Raw genomic sequence first — 8042 nt, forward strand, 5'->3', positions numbered from 1 at the left:
GGGAAAGAAGAAAAGAAGGAAGGGAAAATATATATATACACACATAAGGTAGCTAAGATAAATGTACTACTAATTTCTATTAGTTCGTTGAAAGGAACAGTTTGTGCTTAGATTGCTTGATCAATTTTGGATGCCTATATCTGGCAATCTGAGCAATTACTCTGAAGATAATAATGTGCAATATAATAATCACTGTTAATTTTCTATCATCGTTTTGAAATTCTGTATTGTTTTTTTCTCTTTAAAATAAAAAAAGAATTTAAAGTGGGTAAAATGTAGATTCATAGCTTTAGAATCAGGATCAATTTAACAACTGGAAAAAAAAATCTTTGAGGAAATATATTCTAAATCCCAGAGCTCAGGAGGTGGAGGCAGGAGGACTGCCATGAGTTCGAGGCCAGCTTAGACTACAGAGCGAGACCCCGCCCCCCCCAAAAAAAGAAGAAGAAAAAGTAGGTGTACTCTATGTGCAACCCTTTACAGAGAAACACAATTGAACACAACCAGTTGATGGATTGTAGGCAGATGCCCTAGCCACTGAGGCCTTCCCAATCAGTACGGAGCCGTGAATCCCCTTCCTCACAAACACGTTGTCGGAGATCTTCTTAGTCTATTTCTCCCTCCACACCTATCCCAGGAGTTCTGCTTTCTATTAAGTGGCAATAGGCTTAACTGACCAATCAGTTATCACAACTGGTTAATAAGTGTAACCAGGTTAAATTGCAAACCAAAAGGATGCCTTGATCATAAGAATTTTAGGTACCATAGGGCCTTTTGACTAATCTTTTAGGGAAAGTGAAGTAATGACATATACAATATTTGACTAGAGAACTCAAAATCCAAAGGAATAATGGATTCTACCTTTGGCATTCACTATCTCATTACCAATCTACTGGCTCATATCCGTTGAACACTGTTATGTGTTGCACCATGCTTTTCTACAACAGTTCAATTAATTCTCATGACTATAAATTCACCAGTTTTTGTAGTGACTCTTTTTAGTTATTTTACATATTGTTTCTTTCCCATCTACATACCACTGTCTTAAAAGTTTCACAGTTTAAAGTCTGTGCTCTTTGAATATTGTTTTTTTTGTTTTTTGTTTTCTTCCGGCACCAGGAGTCAAACTCATGACCTTGCGCTTGCCAGGCAGGTGCTGTGTCACTGAGCTAAATCCCCAGCCCCTAATATTGGTTTTTAAGGTAGACTACATTAGCGTTACTAGTTCATTCCCCCGACAGCCCTGAGCAGGTAAGAGTAAGGTGGGCGGGGTAGTATCATCAGATTTGCACTTCCAAACAACTCCTCTATACCCTGTGGAGAATGGATGGTAGTGTTATAGGCAGCTGAGTTAGATAAAAATATTATAGGCAGTTAGACAGCGCCAGGCCCTCCAAGGAGCCAATACGGAAGACCAGATACCTTGTGAATGCAGACGTGTTTGCTGTGGGCCAGACCACAAGACAAAAGACTAAACAAATGTACTCACAGACCTCCCTAGAGGTGGATATCAGGGATTGATATTCTAAATAGGTAACAATCACCTTCAAAAAGCCAGGAACAGTCACTAGCCCAATCCCCTACAGGAAAAGCCGCTGTTCTGTATTCACACCCGCTTGCTACATGACTCATTTCCTCATTTGATCCTAATTTAATCAATTTTACCTGGGCAATTATACTTGTAATCTTATGGGCTGACCATAGTTTTGTCCCACCCCATGCCTGCCTTGTAATCTCCCATTTTTCCCCTATTTTGGACCTGCCTCACTTCATGATTTTGCTCTATAAAATCCCTGTGAAGGGCAAGGTTCTCGGCAGCCCACTCGGGCCACTTTCTGTCCCTCTCTTGGGTAGAAGCTTTCTTTCCCTCAATAAATATACTCTGCTCTTAACCTCCGTTGTTCCTAAAATTCATTCTTTGATTTTAGAGAACACAAACTCATCCCAGATATTGTTCAGGTTGGGAGTTTCTTTCCCCTGTATTAGTAGGATGCAGGAGTAGCTGGGGACAGACAAGAGGCTGCTCTAGGGCTCTCGGGGAGAGACAATGTGACACTAGGAACAAGCCTCACAAACATAGTTATAAGGTTTCTGGTTCGAAAAACACGGTGGTTGAAGGTGTCCCTCATTGAGCCAGATATAGTGGGTTGATTCTCCCAAAAGATATGTCCACCTGGAACCCGTGAATGTAACTTTTCTTAGAAAAAGAGTCTTTGTGGATGTGGTTAAAAGTCTTGGGAACATTCTGGATAATTCTGGGATCTTCTAAAAGGAATTCGGAGAGAGATTCAGGATACACAGGGAGGAGAAGATGTGAAAGTTGAGGAAGGTATTGAAATTATACAGCTGTAAGCCAAGAACCAGTGGAGCTACCAGGAACAAGAAGAGCCCAGAAAGAATTTTCCATGAAACGTAGCCTGCAGAGGGAGACTTGATTTCACATGTCTGGTCCACCAAATTTGTGGAAACTAATATCCTTTATTGTATGCACACACACTCTGAGGAAAACCAGCAGCCATGTTCTGAGCTGCCATGTGGAAAGGACAAGAAACTAAGGGAATCCCCTAGACAACAGCACCAAGTCCTGCCAACAACCATGCGAGTGAGCTTGGAAGAGGATCCTACACCAGCTGAGCATCCGCAGGAGACCCAAGCAGAGGGGTTGCGCTGGAGGCATCTAGCTGTTCATGCCTGGATTCCTGAACAAGCAGAGCAATGAGGTAGTATGCACTGTAAGGCACTGTGTTTGGGGGTAAATTGTTACACAGCAATAGGTAACTAATGCAAGGACCTATTTACTGTAAGAAGACGAGGGCTGAACCTATGGCACACATGCCACAGCCAGCTGTTCATTATTACTGAAAGCTCTGAAAGGATTGCCATCACTGGGCTAGGCTAGTAGGGATGGGAGAAGACACTGGATGGTCACTGTGGAAGATGAGAAATGGGTAGCAACACAGTAGGGTTTCTGGGTAATGGTGAGGGCCAGTGTGAGCTGAGCAAGCAGGGCGTTACAGCAGAATGAGTGTGCCTTATGCAAAAGGCAGTGAGGTCATTATTTCTAGAGGAAATTTTTATTATGTTTAGATTGGCCATGGGAAATAGAACTCTAATCTTCCCATGACATCGTTGGGGAAATTTATCTTTTTAGCATACTTGCTGAGGGCCTATGTATTAGTCTATTTCTGTAGCTAAAACAGAATACCTGCCCAGTATTGTGAATCACACCTGTAATCCCAGCACTCAGGAGGCTGAGGCAGGAGGATCACTGCAAATTCAAGACCAGCCTGGGCTACATAGTGAGTTCAAGACCAGCCTGAACTGCATAGTGAGACCCTGTCTCAAAAAACCAACCAAACCAAACCAAACCAAACCAAACCAAACCAAACCAAACCAAACCAAACCCCTGAGACTCTCTCTCTCTGTCCTGTCTCTCTCTCTTTTACATATTGTTTCTTTCCGATCTACATACCACTATCTTAAAAGTTTCACAGTTTGAAGTCTGTGTTCTTCTAATATTGTTTTTTTTTTTTGTTTTTTCTTCTGGCACCAGGAATCGAACTCATGACCTTGTGCTTGAGAGAGAGAGAGAGAGAGAGAGAGAGAGAGAGAGAGAATATTAAAATTTAGAGGCTGAAACCCCATGATGACCTCATTTGTTGATCTTTTCGCGCAGGCTCAGGGCAGATAGGAGAGATCACACAGTGCGATTGGAAGCAGAAGGATTTCAGGGAGCTAAATAAGGTCCCATAGAAACTAGGGTACTTAACCTCCTCCAAGGTCAGCGCTCCCCATCGCTTAACCACCTCTCACAAGGCTCCCCCTCTTTCCAGTCCCATCGCTTCTCACACTGCCATACTGAGGACCGAGCTCCCAACACGTAAACCTTCCAGGGACAAACTTGTACACCCAAGCCACAGCAGCCTGTTATGTACCAGACAGTCTCTCTTTTTTCTCCAATTGAGGTTGAACCCAAGGGGTGCTCTACCACTGAGTTACATTCCCAGATCTTTTTATTTTTTATTTTGAGACAGAGTCTCACTCATTTGCCCAGGTTGGCTTCCAATTTGGAATCCTCCTGCCTCAGCTTCCCTTAGTGCTGGGATTATAGGTGTTGTTATGGTTTGTGTCTGGATGTCCACACAAGGCCTCATGCAGTCATAGGGTGGGCTTTCAAAGGTTATGACTGATCCATGATCCAATGCTGGGATTATGGGTGTGAGTGCTACATCTGCCCTGGGGCGGATAGTTTGCCTATGTAAGGGAGAGAAAGAGGCTGCCTGCTGGCTCTCCTCCCTTTTGCTCTTGTTGTTTTTGCTGTGTTCTGCTGCCATGAACACTTGCCCTTTGCCATGCGCCACTCTGCCTTGGAACCATCCCAATATGAACTGAAACCTCTACAAACTGTAAGCTAAATAAACCTTTCCTTCCTTAATTTTGGGCATCAGGTATTTTGTGTCAGCAATGAGAGAAAAGTACAGAGACAGGTGTGCTCCACTGTGCCCAGCTCAGACACCCTTTATTCATTAAAAAATATTAATTGTCTAACAGGTGACAAATGGGGATATGAGGCTCGTGTTCTTGTGGGAACATAAACAAATACATAAATAAACAAGATGGTAATGTGGACTATAAAGAAATGGAAAGCAGGACAGGCAGGACAGAGAGAAGGGAGGCTAAGGAAACCTAATTAGAGTGGGTTTTGGAGGCAGATGATAGAGTAATGAACAAGATAAAGCCCTTGTCCTTTGGAAACTCGTATTCTCGTGGAGAAAAACGGAGCAAGCATGGGTGTCATCACAGATGCTGACAGTGTCTTAGCGTTCACTGGGCAGGATACCCGACACATACAATTTAAAGATAGAGGCTGATTCTGACTCAGGACTTCAGTCAACAGTTGGCTGGCTCCAAGGCAGGAAGAGAACAGCAGAGGGGACAAGGTGGAGGGAAAGGTGCTCAGCCCCTGGTGGCCCGGAAGAAGCGAGAGGAGGGAGAAACGTGGGACAAGAACCCACCCTTCCAAGCCTCGTGCCCAGTGATCCTGCTCCAATCAAGCCCCATCCTAACAGCACATTCAGCTATTGGAGGACTCAATGAATGAATCCACTGATGAGTATAACACACAATCCACTTCCAAACACATGAGGCTTGGGGTGGGGGTGCATCTTAGGTCCACACCATATCAGATAGGACAAAACAGGATCAAGGCAGCGAGGGCGGGTCTCTCTCAGAAGGACTGGGGAAATCTGAATGGAGGGAGGGAGGGAGGGAGGGAGGGAGGGGAGGAGTCTCCTGGGAAAGAGGGAAGAGACTCACAGGCCCAGGGGTGGCCCTTGCAAATGCTCTCTGCTGAGACTGTGCTCAGAATGCTCAAGTAGCACTAGTGCTTTGTGAAGTTAAGAGCTGCTTTTTTGCTGACAGCATAAAGTGTTTTGGAACAGACATAGAGCAGAAGAAAGAGGGGGTAGGTTTCTATTAATATATAGTATAGCCACATCAAGGGTAAACATTTTATACAGAGGGTAAAAAGAATAATTACACCAGCCAAACTTCCTTTTAAGAAGTGTCACAATTGTGTTAATAATAGCAATAAATATTTATTAGGTGCTTATTCTGTGCCTGGCACTGTTCTGAGAGCTTTAAATTATTAACTAATTTAATCCTTTCAAAAACCCTATGGGATAAGACTATTGATTTAATCTATTTACAGTTCAAGAAACTGAGACACAGATAATGTGCCCAAGGTCAGACTGCGGGCACGTGATGATGTCTGGGCAGGACCCTTTGCCATGTGCTGCCTTCCTCCAAATCTCTTTGAAGAAAATTAGAAAATACTGCATTAGAAAATAATGTGTACTATAACTTAGGTTTAATGAAGTGAGTTATAGATGTGAAGGGAGAATTAATTTTAAATATCTTAATGTAGTAAGTACCATTAGATTTTTGGTAGTTAGATAGAAAACAGCTTAGATTTACAGATAGCTAAATATTTTGCCTTAGAATTCCTAAAATATTACACTTTAAGTGTGCCCATTAACCTCAGCCATTATGGAAATATGAAAAAAGGTAATGATTTATGTTGAAACCTCAGCTACTAATATGTTGTATCCCTCCCAACAATCTGGAAAAACCCAACCCTGATCATGGATAATAGTGATTCTTCGTGTTTTATAGTGTTGCTCTTCTACAATAGGCTCAAGTGCTCTGCATTTTATTTTCCTTGTTGGTTTTGAGCTCAGTCTGTTAATGACTGATTTTCATTGAAATAGTTTCTTAAACAATTTTTTTTGTTTACAGCAGTTTTAGATTCACAGCAGAATTGAGAGGAAGGAAGGGCCAGAGATTTCCCTTCTGCATGGCTTCCCTGGTACCAACATCCTCCACCAGAGTGGGACATCTATTGTAGTTGCTGAACCTACACTGAGACATTATTCCCTGAAGTTCATTGCTTACATTAGTGTTTGCTATTTAGTACCTTCTGTGAATTTAGACATATGTATAATGCCATGGATGCCATGGATATAATATAATGCCATGGATGCATCATTCTAGTATGATACAGAATATTTTCACTGCTCTAAAACTCCTCTGTGCTCCACCTACCCAGCCTTTCCCTTCTTTGAACTCTTGGCAGCCACTGGTCTTCGTACTATCTCCATAATTCGCCCCTTCCAAAATGCCACAGTGGAAAAGAATCAAGCACTATGTAGAGGGGTGAAGGACTAGATACAGGACTCAAGGTCACACCTTCATGAGCCACTCAGACACATCTACAAGTGTGCTTTACTGATCTCCTAAGTGGCTCCTAAGCTGATCAAGTGGACGTTTAAGTTTAACCGTCACAATAGTTGTCAGTATATTTGATAAGCGGCAGGATTTCCCACACAGAATGCTCTCTGCTCTCTCTCCAGTCCTCTCCTTGGGCGGAGCCCTCTGATGACAGCTCACGGAGCATCCCTTGAGCCCTGCGTCACCTGTGGCATCCAAGGCAATACGCTCTTGGTACACACTCACTCTGAGCATCTTGCTCATGAAGAAGAAATCACCCCTGCCCTCAGGAACTGCAAATCACAGGGAGGAGGGTAGAAAGATTAATGAATATGACTCAAGGTGAGAAATACCGCATTAACTCTGTGGAAATGGTATAAAGAACATTCCAAAACAGATGTCTGCCCCCAGAAAACCAGACTCATGAGAACTCTGCCTTAGGGCTGTCTTCGTCGAGGATCATTTCTTTACAAGGAGGAGACATTTGCTCAAATTAGCTCAAGTCAAAAAAGTAATTCATTGGAAATATAACAGGGATGGATATGGAGCCTACGAATGGTAAGAGAGGCCAACACAGGAGGGACTGTGAGTGCACAGTGAAGCTTCCTGTCCCTTCCTCACTGGGGCCACATGACCTCTCATTGCTACTTTTTAGTGTTTACTTCCCTGCAGGTTGCAGTGCCTTTCTCTTCTTTGAGCTGCACAGAGCTGCTCCTCCACTCCCAACTTCTTAATACGAGTTGCCAGAGGAGACTGATTAGGGCTCCTGAATCACATTTCCAAGTAAACAGAGGATGATATAGGCCTCTCTGGCTAAACAGTGCTAATACAGATGGTTTCACTGTAAAGCCAGGTGTGCTGGTGCACACCTATAATCCCAGCACTTGGCAGGCTGAGGTAGGAGAATCACCAAGAATTTGAGGTCAGCCTCAGTTACGTAGTGAATTCAAGGCAGCCTGAACTACATGGCAAGAGCCTGCTGTGAGAACACCAACAAAACAAAGCAAAAAACAAAACAAAACTAAGACAAGTTTCACTGTATATTTTTTAGACATCTCTCCACATGGCTAACTGTTGCAATTCCAGCACTGACAAAAATATTATTTATTGTTTTCACAGTTTCTACTATGGTTTGGGTAGTGTGTCTTCCGAAGTCACATGTTCTGGAAGCGTGGTGATAGGATGGCCGTGTTGAAGTGGTGGGACTCTAAGAAGTAAGGCCTAAGGTCGATGTTATGGTTTGTGTCTGGGTGTCCCCCCAAAGCCTCATGCAA

Source organism: Chinchilla lanigera, unplaced genomic scaffold (genome assembly GCF_000276665.1).
Source record: "Chinchilla lanigera isolate Chin_1 unplaced genomic scaffold, ChiLan1.0 scaffold00067, whole genome shotgun sequence".
Lineage (NCBI taxonomy): Eukaryota > Metazoa > Chordata > Mammalia > Rodentia > Chinchillidae > Chinchilla > Chinchilla lanigera.